At 40.9% G+C, this 18,463-nt stretch overlaps 1 protein-coding gene across 1 annotated transcript in view; it reads left to right on the forward strand.

Moving 5' to 3' along the window:
* Positions 1 to 18,463, forward strand: part of LOC143332603 (multidrug and toxin extrusion protein 1-like) — a 35,634-nt gene that overhangs the window by 1,793 nt on the left and 15,378 nt on the right. The window contains exon 2 of the mRNA XM_076750233.1: positions 11,653 to 11,801. The gene's annotated coding sequence lies outside the window, so the exon portion shown is untranslated. The remainder of the gene's footprint in view (positions 1 to 11,652; positions 11,802 to 18,463) is intronic.

Raw genomic sequence — 18,463 nt, forward strand, 5'->3', positions numbered from 1 at the left:
TTGAAATGCTTGATGGCAGCAGCAGGCTCGGAGAGGTAAGCATGGAGCCGGAGGGCAGATGCTGATATAACGGTCTGGCATTATCAACTGCCACTCAGCATTAGTTGGCCCCTTACCCTCACTCCATGTCCGCACCCCCGCACTGACTCACACTCTGCCGCCTGCTTGGCCACTCACATAGATTAACACTGGTACACCGTGCCTGCATTTAATGGAATACACACACTGCAGAGCACACACACACCTCACAGTAATAGTTCCATTTCTCCCTCCGCTGTGTGCTCTGTCTCTCTCTCTCTCTCCCTCTCTCTCTCTCTCTCTCTCTCTCTCTCTCACACACACACACACACACACACACACACACACACACACACACATGCACAGAGACAAACCCCTCTCTTACTGTAATGTACATTACAGACAAATGAACCTTTGGAGGAGGTTGGAGCATGCTGTCACTGATGGCTCCCTGCACAAACCGCTAAGACAAGGGGCGGTGACTATATGTGGATGGCCTTCTGTTCCATTAAATTAACTTTCTCTTTTTCACTGTTGGTTTCGGGCTGATGAGGGCTGCAGGGTCATCAGACGGAGCTGAAACCTCGACATGCTTAAAACAAGGGGAGATAGGGAATGATGAATTCGCTGGTTTTTGCTGACATTTTGGCCACAATTATGGTAATGAAGGCCGGGGATCTTTCGGAAAGTGTGCTAATGCAGCTCCCTCGCACTGCAAAGGGTCCCTACCTGGAAGTGGTAAAATAGAGCTCATGATTAACAGAAGCTTTTCCACCCACACCACTTTGTCAGGGGAGGGAAGGACAAGTAATTGCACCGTAAGGTTCCTACAACACAATGCATAGCTGGGACTTGATGATGTGTGCAGGACCCTGGCGCCCACACTCTAATCTGCAGTTTCATCTATCTTTCTTTCTTTTTTTCTTTTTTTTTTTTGGTCATACGCGCTTTTCGAAAGTTAGAATTTGCTGCAAGATGCGCTAACCTAAAAAAAAAAAAAATTTAAATGCATGTCACATGTTTGTGTTAGAGGGGAAAATTAGTTTCACTGTGTAAAAATTAAATCCTGATTTAATTTGTTTACAGTTACACAGATTATCAGGATTATCTTTTACATCCATCAAGCCTGTTTGTCAGTCACCAGGTACAGATACAGGAAGTAGAGGTTGTCAGGTGTTGGCCCAGTTAAGAAAAAGCCATTTTTATCACTCTGTCTCACTCTCAGGTTGCGCTCCACCAGTCAGATGTTTGTTCATGTGAGAAAGTCCAACACAGTGTTACACGACGACATCTGCTCGACTTGGTGAAGCTTGTTCGCCGCGATAATGGGGGTTTTTAGAGTTATGCAGCTGTGTTTACATCTGTAAAGTGATGCGGTAGAACAGGGTGACAGTGGTGAGGTTTTTTAGGCCTCAAAAGCCTACAGATTTTTCTCTCAGTGAGAGGTGATAATAACAGAACCTTTTACATGTAAAATGAACCTTAAATCACACCTATGCCTGGTCTATTCACTGACATACTGCAGATGTAATATAACCACATTAAATGAATGATACAGCATTTATCTTTGTCAGTATTTACTTTATTATGGTAATTAATCAAATGGAATTAGAAACATACCTGAATATTACAGCACAGGGCCTTGACACTAGCAATATGTTAGTGTCTCGATTACTGTATGTATGCTTTGAATATGAAGTATTACTTACTTTATCTTTCCAAACAGGATGCAGCAACCAATACGATCTCTTTGTAGAGTGCCGTTTATTAAGTGTTACTGTAACAGAATATGCGAATACATGCTGGGTTTGGACGAAATGTTAACTCAACACAGAAAAGTTTCAGGAAGTGTAGTTATACACTCTATACTGTATAAATAAATCAATAACTTTCAAAGATGTTTGTGGCTGACAGGAAGAGAAAAAGTCTCCAAAGAGATTGAGATTCAAATATTCCCTTTTTTTTTTTTTTTTTTTTTTTTTTTGTGCTGCCTCCATCCACTCAGCTCCTTTTAAATCCTTCACCAGCACTGCAGAGAGTAATGTCTTTGTGTTCACATTGTTCAGCGCTGCGAATGGACACCATCCCTTTATAAGTAATCCGTGATGGGTTAACACCTCTGACTTGATGAATATGGTGTGAAAAGTAATATTTGAATCTATAAGCCAATATAGATGATGTGAGAGGAGAAGCCCTGAACAGCGGCTGAATGCCAAACGTCTATCGCATAAATTAGGCCTATGAGAGGAGTTATGGTGGGAGTCGATGGACCCCTCGGGAAGTGAATTCAGTGTGAGTAATGTGTGCGCATTGTGGTGATTGTTGTCCCACTCTCTCATTGTCTGCTGCTCAGAAATTATTTACCCCCTTGAATATTAGCTGTAAAATGCGCATTGCAACCTTTGAGAAACTGGTGGCGTCAGTGACGGATGGCGTTGGAGGCCAGAAGCAGGCAATGAATTTGAGGTTGATGAGGCGACTCATATCAGAGCGTGCGACATCAGCACTCACCATCAATCTCTTCCCCTCTCCCCTGTAGACATCTGGCACATGCATCAGCAAACACACTATTGAAAGTGAATTGAACCCAACCCTGACAAAAACACACACATACACACGGTTACAGAGGCAATGCTGCACGTTCAAGGCCTCATGACAAGACACTCGGCCTGCAGCCAGCTGCCTCTAATGTACTACAGTAAAACCTAGCATGAGACTTTATTAGAGTAATAGCTTGCATCCACATCATTTGTAATCACTGCACCAGAGAGCACAGATGGCAAAGCCATGGCCTGAAGATGTAATGACAGGGAAACCAGGCCTTCGCAGACCTTCACTATAACATGAGCCAAATTTCATGCATCCCTCTATTCTGCATTGCTGTGATCATTACCTCATACAAAACCCTGCATCTGATTGTACAAGCACAATGCTGTCGCAACATCAGTTTTTATTTTGGGTTGTACAGCAGCTATGCAGAAGTCTTTCATCTGGAGGGTGGAGAGTGGGTGTATTTTCAGTATGCATGTAAAATGTACAAGCTTTACAAACATATATATATAGAAAGATATATAAAGATTATTTGAATCCCAGTTAGGAGAACACAATCACATGATAACAGTCAGTTGTGGTGATTTAAGAGGTTACACTTTGAGGAAACAGCAATTTGTAAAAGACCAGCACAGTACAGCTAATATTTCTCTACATTTGCTTGTGTTTTCTGTATATGCAGCACATTTCTTTAGGCTGCGCTCAAGTTGTTAATTTGCTTGTGTTTCGTCTGTTTGCATGTGTTTTTTTTTTTTAAGGTTAAGTATGTTAAGCTAACCGCACTGTGATTTTACGGTCATGGAAATGTAATTGAATGATTCTCATGCAAACCGTCTGTGCCTCTGTAGGTACGTGATTGAGATATCTTCAGTATCATCATTTGCAGATTTAATAAGCTTCCCCTAAAATCTTTTCCCTCTTGTCTCTTTCACTTAGCACATGGATAGTTTCCAAGTTTGAGATTGGACAATAAAGGAAACTGCAGTGAATACGGGCAGTGACTGGCTTTGCTTTTGATGATCTTTCTATCAAATCCAAGCTTGTCTGTGTGTGTGCCACTGGAGATCCTTGCTGCATGCAAGCCCAATGCAAACAGGCACAGGCTACACATAAGGCTATACCTTGAGGCAGACAAACAGAAGGAAAGATGAGTCCTCCAAAACTCCTTGTTGAAATGAAAACTGTTATCCGTTATCAGCGCACCGCCCGACTGGAAGGGAAGTAATTTGAAAGCCGTTTGAAACGCGGTAATTTGCCGGTGTGACTCATCACCAACACCTACAGCGACAAAACCTCTGATCCTCTGAAGGAAGAATAGCCTAGCACAACTCTCTGTGTGTGCGTGTGTGTGTGTGTGTGTGTGTGTGTGTGTGTGTGCGTGTGTGTGTGTGTGTGTGCGTGTGTAATACACCAACAAGCTGGCGTTTGAGGTTTATAGATAGAAAGCTATAGGAGGATATGTAGCTTCAATCATATAATTATGGACAATACATTTAAATGTTTCCTGCCTCACTGCAGAAAATTGAATAATATTTTTTATAGCCTGCTCCAAGTTTCATTTACTAACCGTTAATTAGCATAATTACAACATTCTGAACTGAGTTTTTTTGAACTTATTACACACATGAACTACAGTGTGTGAGAGTGTAAAGTGGAATACCTCCTGTTTTATTCTGCAGCCAGTCTACAGATGTTTCTATTGATAGGTGTCTTGATAGATGTCCTGTGCTGCGTAGAAAAACAGGATTGCTGTTGGTTTAAAATAACATCAGGAGATACAAAACAAATTGCCTATATTGATACCAGACAGGAAGCCGCGGTCCAGTTAATACAATTTTGATGACAACCTGATGGTATCATCAAAATAGGGTATGCACACTTGAGGTGTCAGGGTGAGGGAAATTATCATGATTAATGCAGGGTTACAACTAGGCAGGAACGTAATCAGGCCCTCACTTGTTAATCATTATCTCTCTCTCTCTGATTAATTTTGGCTCAAGATTTAAAATAAGATATCAAGCTTCATTGTGTTGGGCAAAGACCTTAAACAAGGCTCTCCATCATGGATATGTTTTAAAGATAATTCATCAAATGATGAGCTGTTGTTCTGTGAAGCACTGGAGTTAGCAACTCATACTGAACTGTACATTAGTAATAGAAATAATTGGTTTATTTGTATAGACAGGATTAACAAAGGTTGAAATAAGACATCACAGGGCAGACATTACACGCTTTTATTAATCTTAAAGTTAAAGTTAATTCAAGCAAGACGATGGCACCTTCAAAATGCCAAATAACGATCAGAGGCATATGAAATTTGTACAAATTAGCCAATTCAGGGTTAAAAAAAAAAAGCTTAAATTCGTACAGTGTCTGCCTGGCTATAAACATAAAATTAGATGTTTACAGAGTGATAAGAGCATGATATGAGATGATAACGTGTGTTGTACAGGTGATTATGCACAGATTTGAATCCAGGTGTGCCTTGAGATTTTGACTTGCACTTTGCTGTGACTTAATTGGGCATGGCTGTTCAACTTTACTCTTTAATGTGACCAAAATATGACAAGTTTAACAAAATCGGAGAGTATAATAGTAATAATAAATGAGTTCATTTTATTGCTGAGTGTAAAGAGGCTTGAACCTTTCATGACACACTTGACTTGGATTTGACTTTTGTGTCTGTGATGACTTGAAAATGTAAGAGCAGATGAATTATGTCAAATGTAAGCGTCAACACAAGTCAAGGTGGAACAACATAGGAGAGGTACAAGCTGCCAGTTTAGTAATCAGCATAATCTTAGTGACTCAAGAAAAAAAAGTCAAGATAACTGAAACTCAAGTGGTTTTCAAAGGGCAGGTGTGGTGCATGATATGCTTTGAAATTGAACACAGTGTCACAAGAACTTTTGTTTTTGAGGTTGTATTCAGTTATAGTCTCAAACATTTGATGAAGCTTCTGCAAAACTGTTAAACATCTACGTTTGACAAGACTTCAAAATGTGACTTACAGTTCATGAACATGTGGGAGTGTAAAGAATTTTAAAAAATCAGATAGGATCTAATAATAACAAGCTCGTGAAATCCCTAATTTGGCATGAAAAGTCAGGAGAGTAAATTGTATATACATATATTTTTCATTTGACATCTTCCCTGACACCGTTAATCACATTGACGTGTGCATGTAGCCTAATCCTCACATCCCACACTTCTGCTTGTTCTTAAAACACCGAATTAAGCGGCGCAATTAATTCCACAGAGTTGAACACCTTCAAAGGGCGAAACATATATTTTCCCCAATATATTTTTAAAGCGCAAGATATATTTTGCAGTTTTTATCTAGACATGATATTGTTCAGGCTCTTTTTCAGCCAATATAGTATTTAGTTTAATGTAGTTGTTACATACCACACTGTAAAAGTACTGGTCAAAAAAAAAAAAAACATGCCTACTTGTTTTGAGAGTAAGGTCGCGTTCCAACACTTTTTTGTTTTTGTTTTTTGGAGTACTTCTGCTATTTCATGCCAACATTGTCTTTTTTTGACAGTCGTGGTACTTCCATCCAGGAAACATCACACAGGCAGGGGTTCTGTTGCCACAGCTCAACAAACTTTCCCTCTCTTTCATTGTCCCACCTGACAGTATCAACCTCAGCATCCCTCTTCCTCCTCCTCACCGTGGTTACCTGACTGCGCTCTGGAGAGAGCACCTGATTGGTAAACAGTCAGGAACTTGTTGCAGGTGATGTCACACTAGATGTGTCAAGAAAATGGTAGCATGCTAGCGTTTTTGTCGGGGTGCTGTGGGGCATCCCAGATGTTTAGCATGTCACACTACACAAGTACAGACGCCCGATTGTCGTCCACGATCGGCCGTAATGCTGGTAATTCACAACATAATCGTCTCAAAATCGGGCTAGAATCGTGTAGTCTGATTCGTGCATTAGTTTAGCATAAAGACTTGATGATTGGGAGCAGGTCTTCTTCCACGGAGTCTGCCATGTTGCCCCTCCATGTTTCTACAGTAGCCAAGGACCAAACACTGACTGTAGAGAGCGCCTTTGTTGTTTCTTGCATTTCCAGCAGCCATAGGGGAGGGTGGGGTCTGCAACCTCACCTAGATGCCACTAAGTCCTAAACACTGGACCTTTAAGAGAATGTGTTGCATTCAACAATTTTCCTGAACCTTGAATTTTCTTCTAGATGCAGATGGATTTCGTGAGATCTGCCTGGAGTCATTTACAGATACCCTGCCTCTCTCCACAGGGGGAAAATACTCATTTGATCTGAAATTATAAAGCTAATGATGAAATCTCATGAACGCGCTCCTCCACAGGAATAGGTGGCATTCATTAAACTGAAAAGAGCAATTTATGAGAAGTTTGTGCGTGTAAGACTAACACTTTCAAGAGCCAGAGATTTAGGATAAGAATACCAAGATGTTCTTGTCTGAGGCCCATTGAAGTGACGGTCATGGATTTGTCCTGCTCTACCTGTAAAGCCTCTAACATTTTCTTCTGTGAAGACACAGAAAAAGAAAAAGTCCTCAGTGTAGCCAGTGGGTAAAACCTGAGCTTTTATATGTAAAAGGATTGGGGCAGTAAAAGACTGAATAAAAGCTTATATCCAGCCAGCTCAGTATTCACAAAATCCATTTTCCAGATAGCGGCATACAATGAAATTCCCCATTTCTTTATCTGTCACTTCTTCTAATACAGACAGTGATCTCCCTGAAACAAAGCTGTGTTTTCTATATGTAACTGAATGTCATAAACACGTCTCTTGTCTCCTCTATCATTTCGACTCATCACCTCCTCTATTATGGCTGCATGCATTCTTTCTAATTTCTGTTTCCCTTCTATTTCCTATCTCTCCTCTATATGTTCTATTTGCAGGCATGCACGCTTATCTCCGCGTGTCTGCTGCTGTGCTTGAGAAAGAACAAGAGATGGCATTCACAGATAGAAAATGCAAATAAGAGAAGGACAGCCTAAGCATAAATATGGGAGGATTTCCAGGCTTTATCCATATTATTTAGAATATATTTATATTATTTTTATTGTGCGCTAAAGAGAATGTCCTCTTGTTTTCTCATATTGTTCTCATTTAAAAGTTTACTTTCAATTGTAGCGTCAGTGTGTTACTTGACAGAAGGACTTGAATGAAATGCAGCCAGTTATAAATAAACCAAAGAGCCTCATCACTTGTTAATTTGGAAAGGAAACTGGCCAAAACCTAGCATAATAGGAAGGCTCTATTGTTATAATCAGGGACAAAGCCATTGTTCCCAAATTGTATGTGGAAATTGTGTACACATTGATTTCCCTACCTTTGTGTTTGAGTTACATAACGCTAAAATGGGCAGACAGGAAAGAAAAAAAGGAACAGATGACTTGTGTGGAATTCCTGGCCGCATTCACAAAGCAGGCGACATGATAAAGATGAAGACGCACCTAAGTTTCACTTTTTTCTGCTGTGTATCTTTTCTTTGAAGCTGGGCTTGGTCTGAAAGGTTGATGAGTGTTACGGGCCGTAAATTTCTTTGGGACTTGGCGTGATAAGTGCCTTTGGTCGGCCGTACTGGTCACAGACTCGATGTGTTCAAGCATCTTAGTGATATATTTAGTGCTCCGTTCACACTGAGAGGATCGGATAGTGTTGTAATTGAAACATTTTATCTTGTGCCTGTCCTCCTCTGGACAGATGTCTCGCTGATAAACTGGTACGCTTCAGATTTTTTTTAATTGATCCTGATGGACAGGACCAGTTTACCTCTAAGTAAAAAAAACCATTGTGGATTATGGATTACCCAACACTTACACTGCCATAGCGACGTATTATACTGTAAGCAAGTCTGTCCACTCCTGTTTTCCTCTAAGAAACGAGATCTATATGGGTTGTTTAAGCAACAAAACTGCTTGGTCAGGCTTAGAAAGAGATCATGTTTTGGATTAAAGTAGACGCTTTCACATTATCATGCCTTTTTCTTGTGATACAAAATGATGATGTCATAAGAATTGTAATGATGGTCCTGTAGCATCACTTAGACAGTGATGTCAGATCATGCATATGTATGTGCGTCCCAACGGGATAGGTCAGGAACAATTGGAGGGAATTAATTGGACTTTGGCAGTCAAAGGTCGAGATCACTGTGACCACACCAAACGCGCCGTTTTTGGTCATAACTCATAGAATTCATACGCTAATTATGACAAAATTTCACACTAATGTGGAATATGATAATGTGATGAAGTGATGACATTTTATATCCTAAAGATCAAAGGTCAATTTCACTGCGACATCATGAAAGCAGTTTTCTGGACATTATTCATTGCCATAACTCGGGAGCAGAAGGGCAGATTGTGACCATATTTCACATTTGGTCAGATACTGAATTGGTGACTCTAATCTGGGGTGTCCACCTTGAAACTGTGCTGATTGTATAGATCATCTGTGCTGCTGGGTTGATGATGTGTGTGAAGCATCCATGATTTACAATTTGTAGCATCTTTGCAGCAACATCCACTTCTTAAGCTTTGTCTTCCGTCATGGCTACGACTTGGTGTTCTATCAGACTCAACTTTACTGGCCAAGCATTTGAACACATAACAGGTAATTCTGTTTTTTGTTTCTGTCAATCAACTTACACACGAATAGGAATACAGCAGTAGTTATTGTACTTGGTTTAATTGGGCTGAGTTTAGTTTTAGCGTAGTTGATTTCCAGAGGAATTAAGGTTTGGGTAAGAAGGGTTTCAAGTAAATAATAAGTCAGCAGTCAATTATTCTGGGAAACTGAGGTTAGCTAACAGAGGATGGGCAGCGCAGCAGGTCAAGGATGTAACGGCTGTAAATAATCAGCTTCTCAACAGAAGATATGTTGGACTGGTTAGACTTTTTGAGGTTAATGAAGATCTGTGGAAAGAAGAGATATCAAAAGCAAATGGATGTTTTGCCACATTGTTGATACCATTTTGTGCATCCATTTGCATCTGCTAGATTGCATGATCAAAATCTTATTCATAAAAGATGGATTTTCTGGCGGCAGGCAGCAAGACAATTCAGTAATAACAAAATATCGAATCAGTGCTTCAGTCGGTGCAATAAGTGCTACATTTGGAGTGCGAGTGGTAATTTGTAATGATCTCTTCCAAAGCAAACAAGTGCCAGAACTTCTCTATTAGCTTTATTGTCCGCTGCCTTACATGTCAAAGATTAGCTATTCAAAGACACTATGATGACGAATCCAATTTATCTCAGATTGGGCTGCATGTTGAAAACACACCCAGAATTACTAAAAGTGAATTGAAACTGTTTCTTATGACGTGCAGATGTCAGTCAAAAAGATTATGGATGTCTTTTTCTATTATATGAATGAAACGGCAAACGTACAGTTGGGGCTCAAGTTTGTGTTTGCTCTTGCTTTGTGAATGAAAACTGAAATGAGGGGATCTCTTTGGGGGATTTTTGGAGACATCAAACACCACTTATGTCAACACTGCTAAGCCTCTTTTTATCTGCTTCTGTGCAATTTATACAACTCTCATAAGTGGTGAGTAATTTTTCACATTTACGCTGAGTGTGTTTGTGGCTCACTTTAATTAGCGTTGGTTAGTTGATAGGTTGTTTGTCCTTCGAGATTTCTATGTAATGTGGTCTTTATGGACTGAGTAAACATGGATAAAATTGTCCCCGACTTGTCTGTGTTGGGTTGGTGTTACGGTGGTGTAATTTTATGCAACAGTATGGTGTTTGTGGTGATTTATCAAGAAGCTTTGCGTCATGCAAGTGACTTAAAAGTAGCACAGCAGCATGAAAACCACATGTTGTTCGCAATGCAGCAATTAATACAATTAACTGAGTCTAAACTTGGTCATTTAGGACAGATTACATGGAATGCAATTTGAGAAGAATCTTGATCCCTGATCACAACGATTTTCACATGGGAGAGAATCTATGGGCCTTTTTCACAGCAGGCATTTTGACTAACAGGTGTTACAAGTAGCATTAACAATGGCTCTGTTATTTTAACTGCCCCGGTAAGCCACGACAGCGTGGCAGTGAGCCACCAGCACGCACAATACAAGGGCCCTGAGAGTGAGGCAGCTGTATGCAATTCAGCCGTCATTAATTTTATTATGTACACCTGTGCTTTTCCTACTCTGATATGTCAAAATGTCACGTGTGAAAAAGGCCCATTTGTGATCTGGGCACGTTTTCTGATGCAGCGTTAATTATCTATGGTTACTCTTATTCAGGTTTTACAAATGAAAGATGAAAAATGAACTTAAAAATAAGCTATACATGAATGAGGCTCGTTGTTTGTCTCAAGGAACTCTGCCTGCAGGTGAGTGCATTTAGTTGGGTTTTCAGTTGTTTTTTTAACAGCCATTAACAGACTGATTTGCTGATTGATTTCTCTTGTTGACTGTGGAAATTTACAAGAAATTTCTAAAATGAAGATGGAAACAGGTATTGAAGGGATCACAATCAAAACAAAGCTTTCCACAAAAAAATAGCAGCAATTTAGCCATTTGTTGTGGATACTGCAAACAACAAGATGAACCATTCACACCAGGTCCAGTTTAGATGGATTTCCTTCATTCACAGGCTGTCAGCTAACTTCAGTGCAAACCCATCTGCGGCAATATTAGACGCTGAGGGCGGGGTGATGTAGTATAAAGAGCGAAAAAGTCCACATCTGGCAAAGAGGAGGGTGGAGTGGATGAATGTTCAAACCGCAGGATTTGTACTCATGAGGTTTATTTGATGCATGTGACTTAAACTTCCACTGAAGGGATGAAAATAGCAGCCGATGACAACAATGGTTTAATGGTACCTGACTGGAGAATTAGGACCACCAGTGATTTGTGTCAATTTGCTCGACTTTTAATATTTGCATAATGGTGGATGGAAGCATGCATGAACTCACATTTTCTCACAGATTTCCAGTAAATTGGATAAATAGAGGTAGCAAAATAGAATACAACAATGGGCATAAAATATACACAATTATGAGGTTGTTTCTATTATCATATGGACCAGCAAACAGCAATGACGTACTTCACATTGTCATTTGTTGTCAGGAAGGTCAGCAGAGGACTGTGAAGCCTGTAGGAGCATCAGCAGTCACCGTGAACAACATACCACCAGAGGCGAGGAGGCAGGACGAGTCAAGGACCACAAAGGGCACAGATCAGTGCCCAGCCGCAGCCATGATCTGGAATGAAAGGAGGTAGGAGAAGCATGAACACGGCGGACAAACTCTCACACAAGCAAACATGTTGAACAGGCTAGATTTTCATCAGCGGGAATCTGAGCTGGTCAGGTTTTAAGCCTGAATGCTTAGACATTTAGAGAATTAGCTTCGCTAATCCCAGCATGATGACTGCTTCAGAAAATTTGAACACAAAGCAGTAAGCAGAGGAGTAGTCGTCATCATGTGGAGTGCTTTACTGATAACAGGTGGTAGTGACAGCCAGGAGACATCAGGAGAGGGAAGGGAACGACATGCAGCAAAGGTCCACATCTGGAGTCAAACTGGAGACGTGTCTTAATCCACGTGACTTCAGAAACTCCCTTTGTTCCCCTTAATCATGACACAAAGACAACAATGACAGGCAGTCAGAGAATACCCGTGTCCACATAATCCAATAACATACAGCACAGGGAGAGCTGAAAGTTTAGTTCTTTGTTTAACACGACTTTATCTAACTCTTCAAGTTGGAAACTGCACATTTCAAATAGAGACGTACTGTTGTACCGAGAAGCAGAATGAGAGATTAAAGTCGAAATGACTCAGATCCTCAGGGACCCTTAACAAAGTCTCAGAACAAGCAGAATCCTAAACGGAAGGACTGAAAGGCTAAATTTCTCAGATAGTCTTTATTATGGAATTTAAATCTACTCGTCAGACATTTCTGCAAGTATAAACACTTTTTTTCCACACGCACATTCGAAGTCTATCACTTTGTTTGTGTAGCTACTCTGACAAGCTTAGGCAGAGAGATATATTCAGAAATTAGGCAATGTAGGCTAGAGGCAATCATTTAAATCCCACACACACAGATATTATCACCAACCATTTTTTTTTTTTTTTTTTGTGAGCTCCACTCTTGTGGGCTATTAAAAGTCTTTATTCTTCAAAGTCTGCTTTGGGCAACGTCCAAATTCAAGCCATAAATATTTCAAATGTTTGAAATAAATGTGGGGTACTCCAGTGGAGTAGAATCTAGGACCACAACGTTGAGTCATTCGCCCACTGCAAAGCTTGGATTTGAATTATCAGGGCTGAAGTTGTGTTGTGTGTTCCCTGCATATGTATGCAACCGGTGTCCCTCTTGTTAATCACAAACTTCGAAAGTGACATGGAAAACTCGACAATTTCTAAGCTGCAGAGTGAAGAAGTGGCACACAGTTTCTTCTGTGGCAGGGCTTTGCTGTTTTGAAGTAAAGAGCCATTTTCACACAGTACTCTGCATTACAGCAGCATTGGTGGGTTATTTTTTTTTTTTTTTTTTTGATACAGCCTATTTTAAATAAAGGTTTGCTCGTATCATTTTTGGGTTTGTTCACGTGCTGAAAAGGAAGGTGGCTTTATCAGGAACGTCCAGGATGTACACGTGATTAACGTGCACATGTTGGAACAAGATAATAAATAATACTTACACTTTGGGAAACCCTTGTACAATCAAGCCGCTTGGCTTTATAATGAACACACAGCTTACGGCATCTGTGAGCAGAATACCTTGAATTATCACTGTCAGCTCAGAGGATAATAGTGCATGATCCCCTCTGTCAAACTGAAACAACTAATGCCGAATACAAAAACTATTGCACTCAAAATGTAATATTTCATCAGACCGCTGTGCTACATATTCGTGAAGGCTCTCCCGGGGATAAAACATCTATCAGGAACAGAAGCATATTGGCATACATCCGCTTAGCCACATGTTTTGTGTAACTAATTGGATAACCACACCAAGTAAAGCACGAAATTGCCTTTTTTTTTATCCCTCCTGCAGCAGTGGATGCAACCCTCTCTGCAGGGCGTTGGTGGGGCACAGAGGCACACACATTTATGAGTCATACATTTAATATGCTCTCCCTTCCTACTCATATCATAAACACTCGGAGAGATGGAAATGAAACATCCCCTTTTTCCTCTTTAACCACGTCGGAGACCTCGTCAGACAGTCGAGAGAGATTCTCTCCTCTCCGTCTTTTGAGTGTTTCTCATCCTTACTCTCCGGTGCCCCCTGACTCCTCTTCTCGTGCCCGGTCTGACACTCAGATATGCTTCTTTCACTCCCGTTGTGTTAGGTTTTTTTTGTTTTTTTTTAATCTCAGTCGTGTGTGTGTGTGTGTGTGTGTGTGTGTGTGTGTGTGTGTGTGTGTGTGTGTGTGTGTGTGTGCTTGTGCATGTTTGGCTGAGAAGATAAGAGATTAGCATGAGTCAGATAATGATTCAGGACGCCAGGTGGCAAATGCCTCAAATCATGCGCTCCCTCTCTCTCGCTCTCTCCATCTCACTCTGGTTTCCTCTCACTTGTTCACAGCTTTCTCTACTCCTCGCACTGTCACTGCTGCTCTTTTGCATGCCGTCTTCTCCCACCGCTCCCACTCTTTTTCTCCTCACAATTTGAGCCCCGTCTCTTATGTCTCCCCATAACTCCCCGCTTTCTCTTTTTTTCCCCCCCTCACGGTATTGCTTTCTGTTCCCCCGTCTTCCTGCAACTGTGGCAAACTTAATAACCCACCAGTTCACGGGTGGGCGTGGAGAGGTTAACAGGGGAGATAAAGAGGGTAAAGACAGATCGAGTGAAGAGGGAAGGTGGCGGGGGTGTAGCAGAGAGAGCGATGGCCAGATGTGGAGAGATAAGCGGGAGCGTGTCGGATTGAGGTGGAAATTGAGCACGAATCTCAAGGAGTGTATAGGGAAAAAGCAGCTGCTCGCATCGTGCGCGTGATGGTGGGTAATTTAGAAAGAGTGGGACATAGGAATGTGTAGTGAGAGGCAGAGAGGGTTATAGAGAGCTGTGTAGAGGTGGATGGAGGCAGGGATAGAGAGATAGAAGGAGGGGTGGTGATCCTGGGGGCCTGATGACTCATGGCTGTGCTGCGGTTTGTGCGTCACTGGCGCTGGCTGGAGGAGGAGATAGTGGAGAGGTCTACGCATTTAATTACAGCCTTCCAATTTAGACACACTGTACACACACGCACCTACACACACACACACACACACACACACACACACACACACACACACACTGGCACAAAATAATATCACAAATAATAGTCTTACAAGTACACTAATTTGTAACGCACACGCGCACAAGTATGTAGACACACAGAGGTAGGCGCACGCTGTGAGCACTCAAAGATGTTCGCAGCATCTTCGGCATACTTGCAAACTGAATGTAAATGTTTCTGTTCTTTTTTTTCTGGATTTCTTTTTTTTTTTTTTTTTTTTTTTTTTTCTTTCCCCTCCCCATCACGGGTATCGAGCTAAAACGACTGTGGTCACGAGCGTGTTGAGCATGCACGTTCTCCGTGTGCAGCCATCCCATCCCAGACAGACCTTGAGGCACGAAACTTATCAAGCACCGAAGGAAAAAAAAAAAAAAAAAAATTCCAAAATACCAAATCGTACCCTTTGAGCAGTTGCACCACACAGCTTGTGACTGGAATACGAAATAGAGACAGAGACATACGGAGGGACGTGCAGAAGTCGCTTTGATGACGCAGTAAAGCAAACTCTTCTCTGGATAATACTGCACGCTTGATAGTTTTCACAATACAATCTGCACTGAGTGGTGTTCAAGTCACCCTGCTGGTTAAAGGTCATCCTTGTAAGAGCAGGATTTCTGCATCGCCTGTCACGCATTTTGTTGATTATTTATGGCTGCATGGTTAAGAATAAGACATGCAGGCCTCGTGATTTTTATCTGGGGTCTCAGGGTGGAAATTAATGCAGAATTATCTCCATGATATCATAAGCTTTACATTAAAGGCACCTTTTCTCTGCTGCTTCAGGAATTGCTCCTCCTCCAGTCAAGTTTATTTAAAAAGCACTTTTAACACCTGCACTGTCTCAAAGTGCTTGAAGGGAAACAAAGGCCACATGCAGGTAGTAATGAGAATAAGAAAAAGATGAAGAACATCATGAATACCAGGTGGCAGAGCCTGCTCTTGAACACAGGCACAAAAGAAAGCATGGCGGCTGTATTGTATGATGTTGGCTGGGTATCTTTTTGGCACTGTTCATTTCCTGTGAAGAAAATGTAAGTATTGTTTATTTACCACACGACCCTGAACATAACATGTGAGCTTCATGGACATCCAAGTGAATGGACTGTTTTTTTTTTATTCTTATTCTAAATCAGATTAGCTTAGCTTCAAATGCAATATGTATTTACAATATTTAAAAGGGTATTTGTTTCTGACAACAATGCAGAAATTAAATGCAGTGAAATGTGATACATAGGCAATTTATACTTGATTAGATGTGACATGTAGAGCCTTATACAGAATCCCCTTGAACAAACGTCCCCGTATGCACGTGAATACAAAGAATATTTCAAATTTTTCAAACCATACATCCGCACAGAACTCAAAATACAACAGATGTTTTTGTTTTTATTTTATTCTAAAATAAATAGCGGGGCAATTTGATGTCAAGAGCTCCTTTACCTTTTAGATGACATAAAACATAACATGAACATGAAAGTAAAAGAGCTCCATAGCGCGGGACATACTTAAAGCGCACCGTGTGTATCAAACAAAGGGAACGTTTGATGTGAATTTATATACACATGCTTGATTTCAGAGCATGATGCTTTTGCTCGTTCACATTGAATTTCAAATGTTTAAATTTAACTAATCCACAGCATCCTCTCCATGGGCCCTTTCACCACCTTTCTTTTAATTTCTCTTTCTTTGACTTCCCTTTCCCGTCCAAACACATTACCCTCCTTGTGTGCCAATTATCCCCTAAGAGGCTTCAAGCCTCATTCTTAAACAATAGGAGCAATCAGTTGCCCTCTCTCCCTCTCCCCCTCTGTGTGCCCCTTTACTTCACTCTCTTTTCCAGCAGAGAGTGCAAAGGGAGGATAATTTTTCCAAACAACAGTGCTGGGAGGAAAATGACAGAGGGACGAGAAAGAAAGACAGACAGAGATAAAGAATGAGAGATGGACTGCTGATTGGCCAGGTCATGTTGGTTCAAAGAGTCTAGAGGCACATCTGACAATTCAGCACTGCATGCAGATGTTTGCTGTTTTCAGCCAAGACAGGCAAATGCACAGCTGCTCTATAACCCTTGACACACATCCTGTAAACCTTAAAATACAGAAAAATGCAGCCACACTGCCTGCGACACTCACACCGACTCAAACGATCCTGTAACAAAGAAGCTTCTGCAATTTGAAAATGCATTACACAATGCATTGCATTTGCACACTGAGAAGCAATCAGACATGCAGGAGTGTTTCTGTAAACAAAGGCGGAAGCAAAGCCAAATTGTGTGATGTAAAAAAATGCCCCCATGTCTGAAATAATGTGGTTTGATGTGTTCACAAATGCTTCACTCTGGCTCTTTTTGTTGTTGCTCGAATAAGATGTTCAAATTATGTGTTTATCACAGTGTAATTTCATTAACCTTCAAAATAAAGGAATCTAATACTTGATTAAAATGTAATAAAACAAGGCATTGCTAATTTCTGGAGACAATGACGAACATAAATCATTTATTGAAAATATCTTACATGTATTTTTTTCTGTTTTTAATCAATTCAGGTTTTTTTCTGTTTTTGTTTTTTTTTTTTTTTTTGTGCAGCGGTTTTCCAGGTCTTTCAATTTAACGCCTATTTCCCCCCATTCATGTCTGCTTTCATGAGTCGTCAGTGGCCCCGTCCCTGGGGAGGGAAATCCCAGCTGTCACTAAATAACTTTTCAGATCACACCAATAAAGCTAATGTCCACGGACACTAAAGGCCATGGAGTCCATTTAACAGCTGCTTAACGCATGAGCACACAAGTGACACACGCACCCACGCACACATGAATGCCCATGCACAGACACACACACACACACGCACAAACACACACACGCACACACACACTCACACAGATTGTTGTGGATTACTCTAATCAGGCTAATGATCTCCTCAATGGGACAACTGGGACTCTTCTGAGCTCGTCTTCAGCCTGAGGCCCCACAGGGACCTGAAGAGAGGCTCAGGGGTAATTACAATGTAAATACTGTGTGTGTGTGTGTGTGTGTGTGTGTGTGTGTGTACACTGAATGTGCATGTCCAAGATTAGGTTAATCTACAATCAAGCAGGTTTTGATTATGATGGATGTAAAAATAACTGAATATCTGATTATTAGCAGTTATTTATCCAGAAAAATGAACAGTTAGATGTATGTTAACACAGAGAACCCATTTTAATGTGCACCTGTGTTCAGACCGTATCATTTTATCAATGTTTTGTTCTGCTAAAGCTTTCCTAAACGTACTGCATACTAAGATATTGGAATGAATAACTGTTCGTGTGCAAAATAACGCAATATTTTGCATTTAACATAAAAACCTAACAAAGGAATTTAATTTCATGCAGTCTTTCCACATCTTAACAGCTCTGAAGTGATACCAAATTGTAAGTTTCCAGTGAAATTTAGCAAAGCAGAGCTCGCAGACATGTCAGCATGCAGTGTGCAGTGTTTGCTTTCTGTGAGCTCTCCTGAACACACATTTTGAAATGGTATTAAACATTAAAAACACTGGCTCTGACACTGGACACAGATGACAGGAGAGCCGTAGACAAGAAATGGAGGGGAGACTAATTGAGAGGGAGAGAGGGATGGGGTAAATGGATGTATGATTGATGTGAGTT

Source organism: Chaetodon auriga, chromosome 15 (genome assembly GCF_051107435.1).
Source record: "Chaetodon auriga isolate fChaAug3 chromosome 15, fChaAug3.hap1, whole genome shotgun sequence".
NCBI classification, from domain to species: Eukaryota; Metazoa; Chordata; class Actinopteri; order Chaetodontiformes; family Chaetodontidae; genus Chaetodon; species Chaetodon auriga.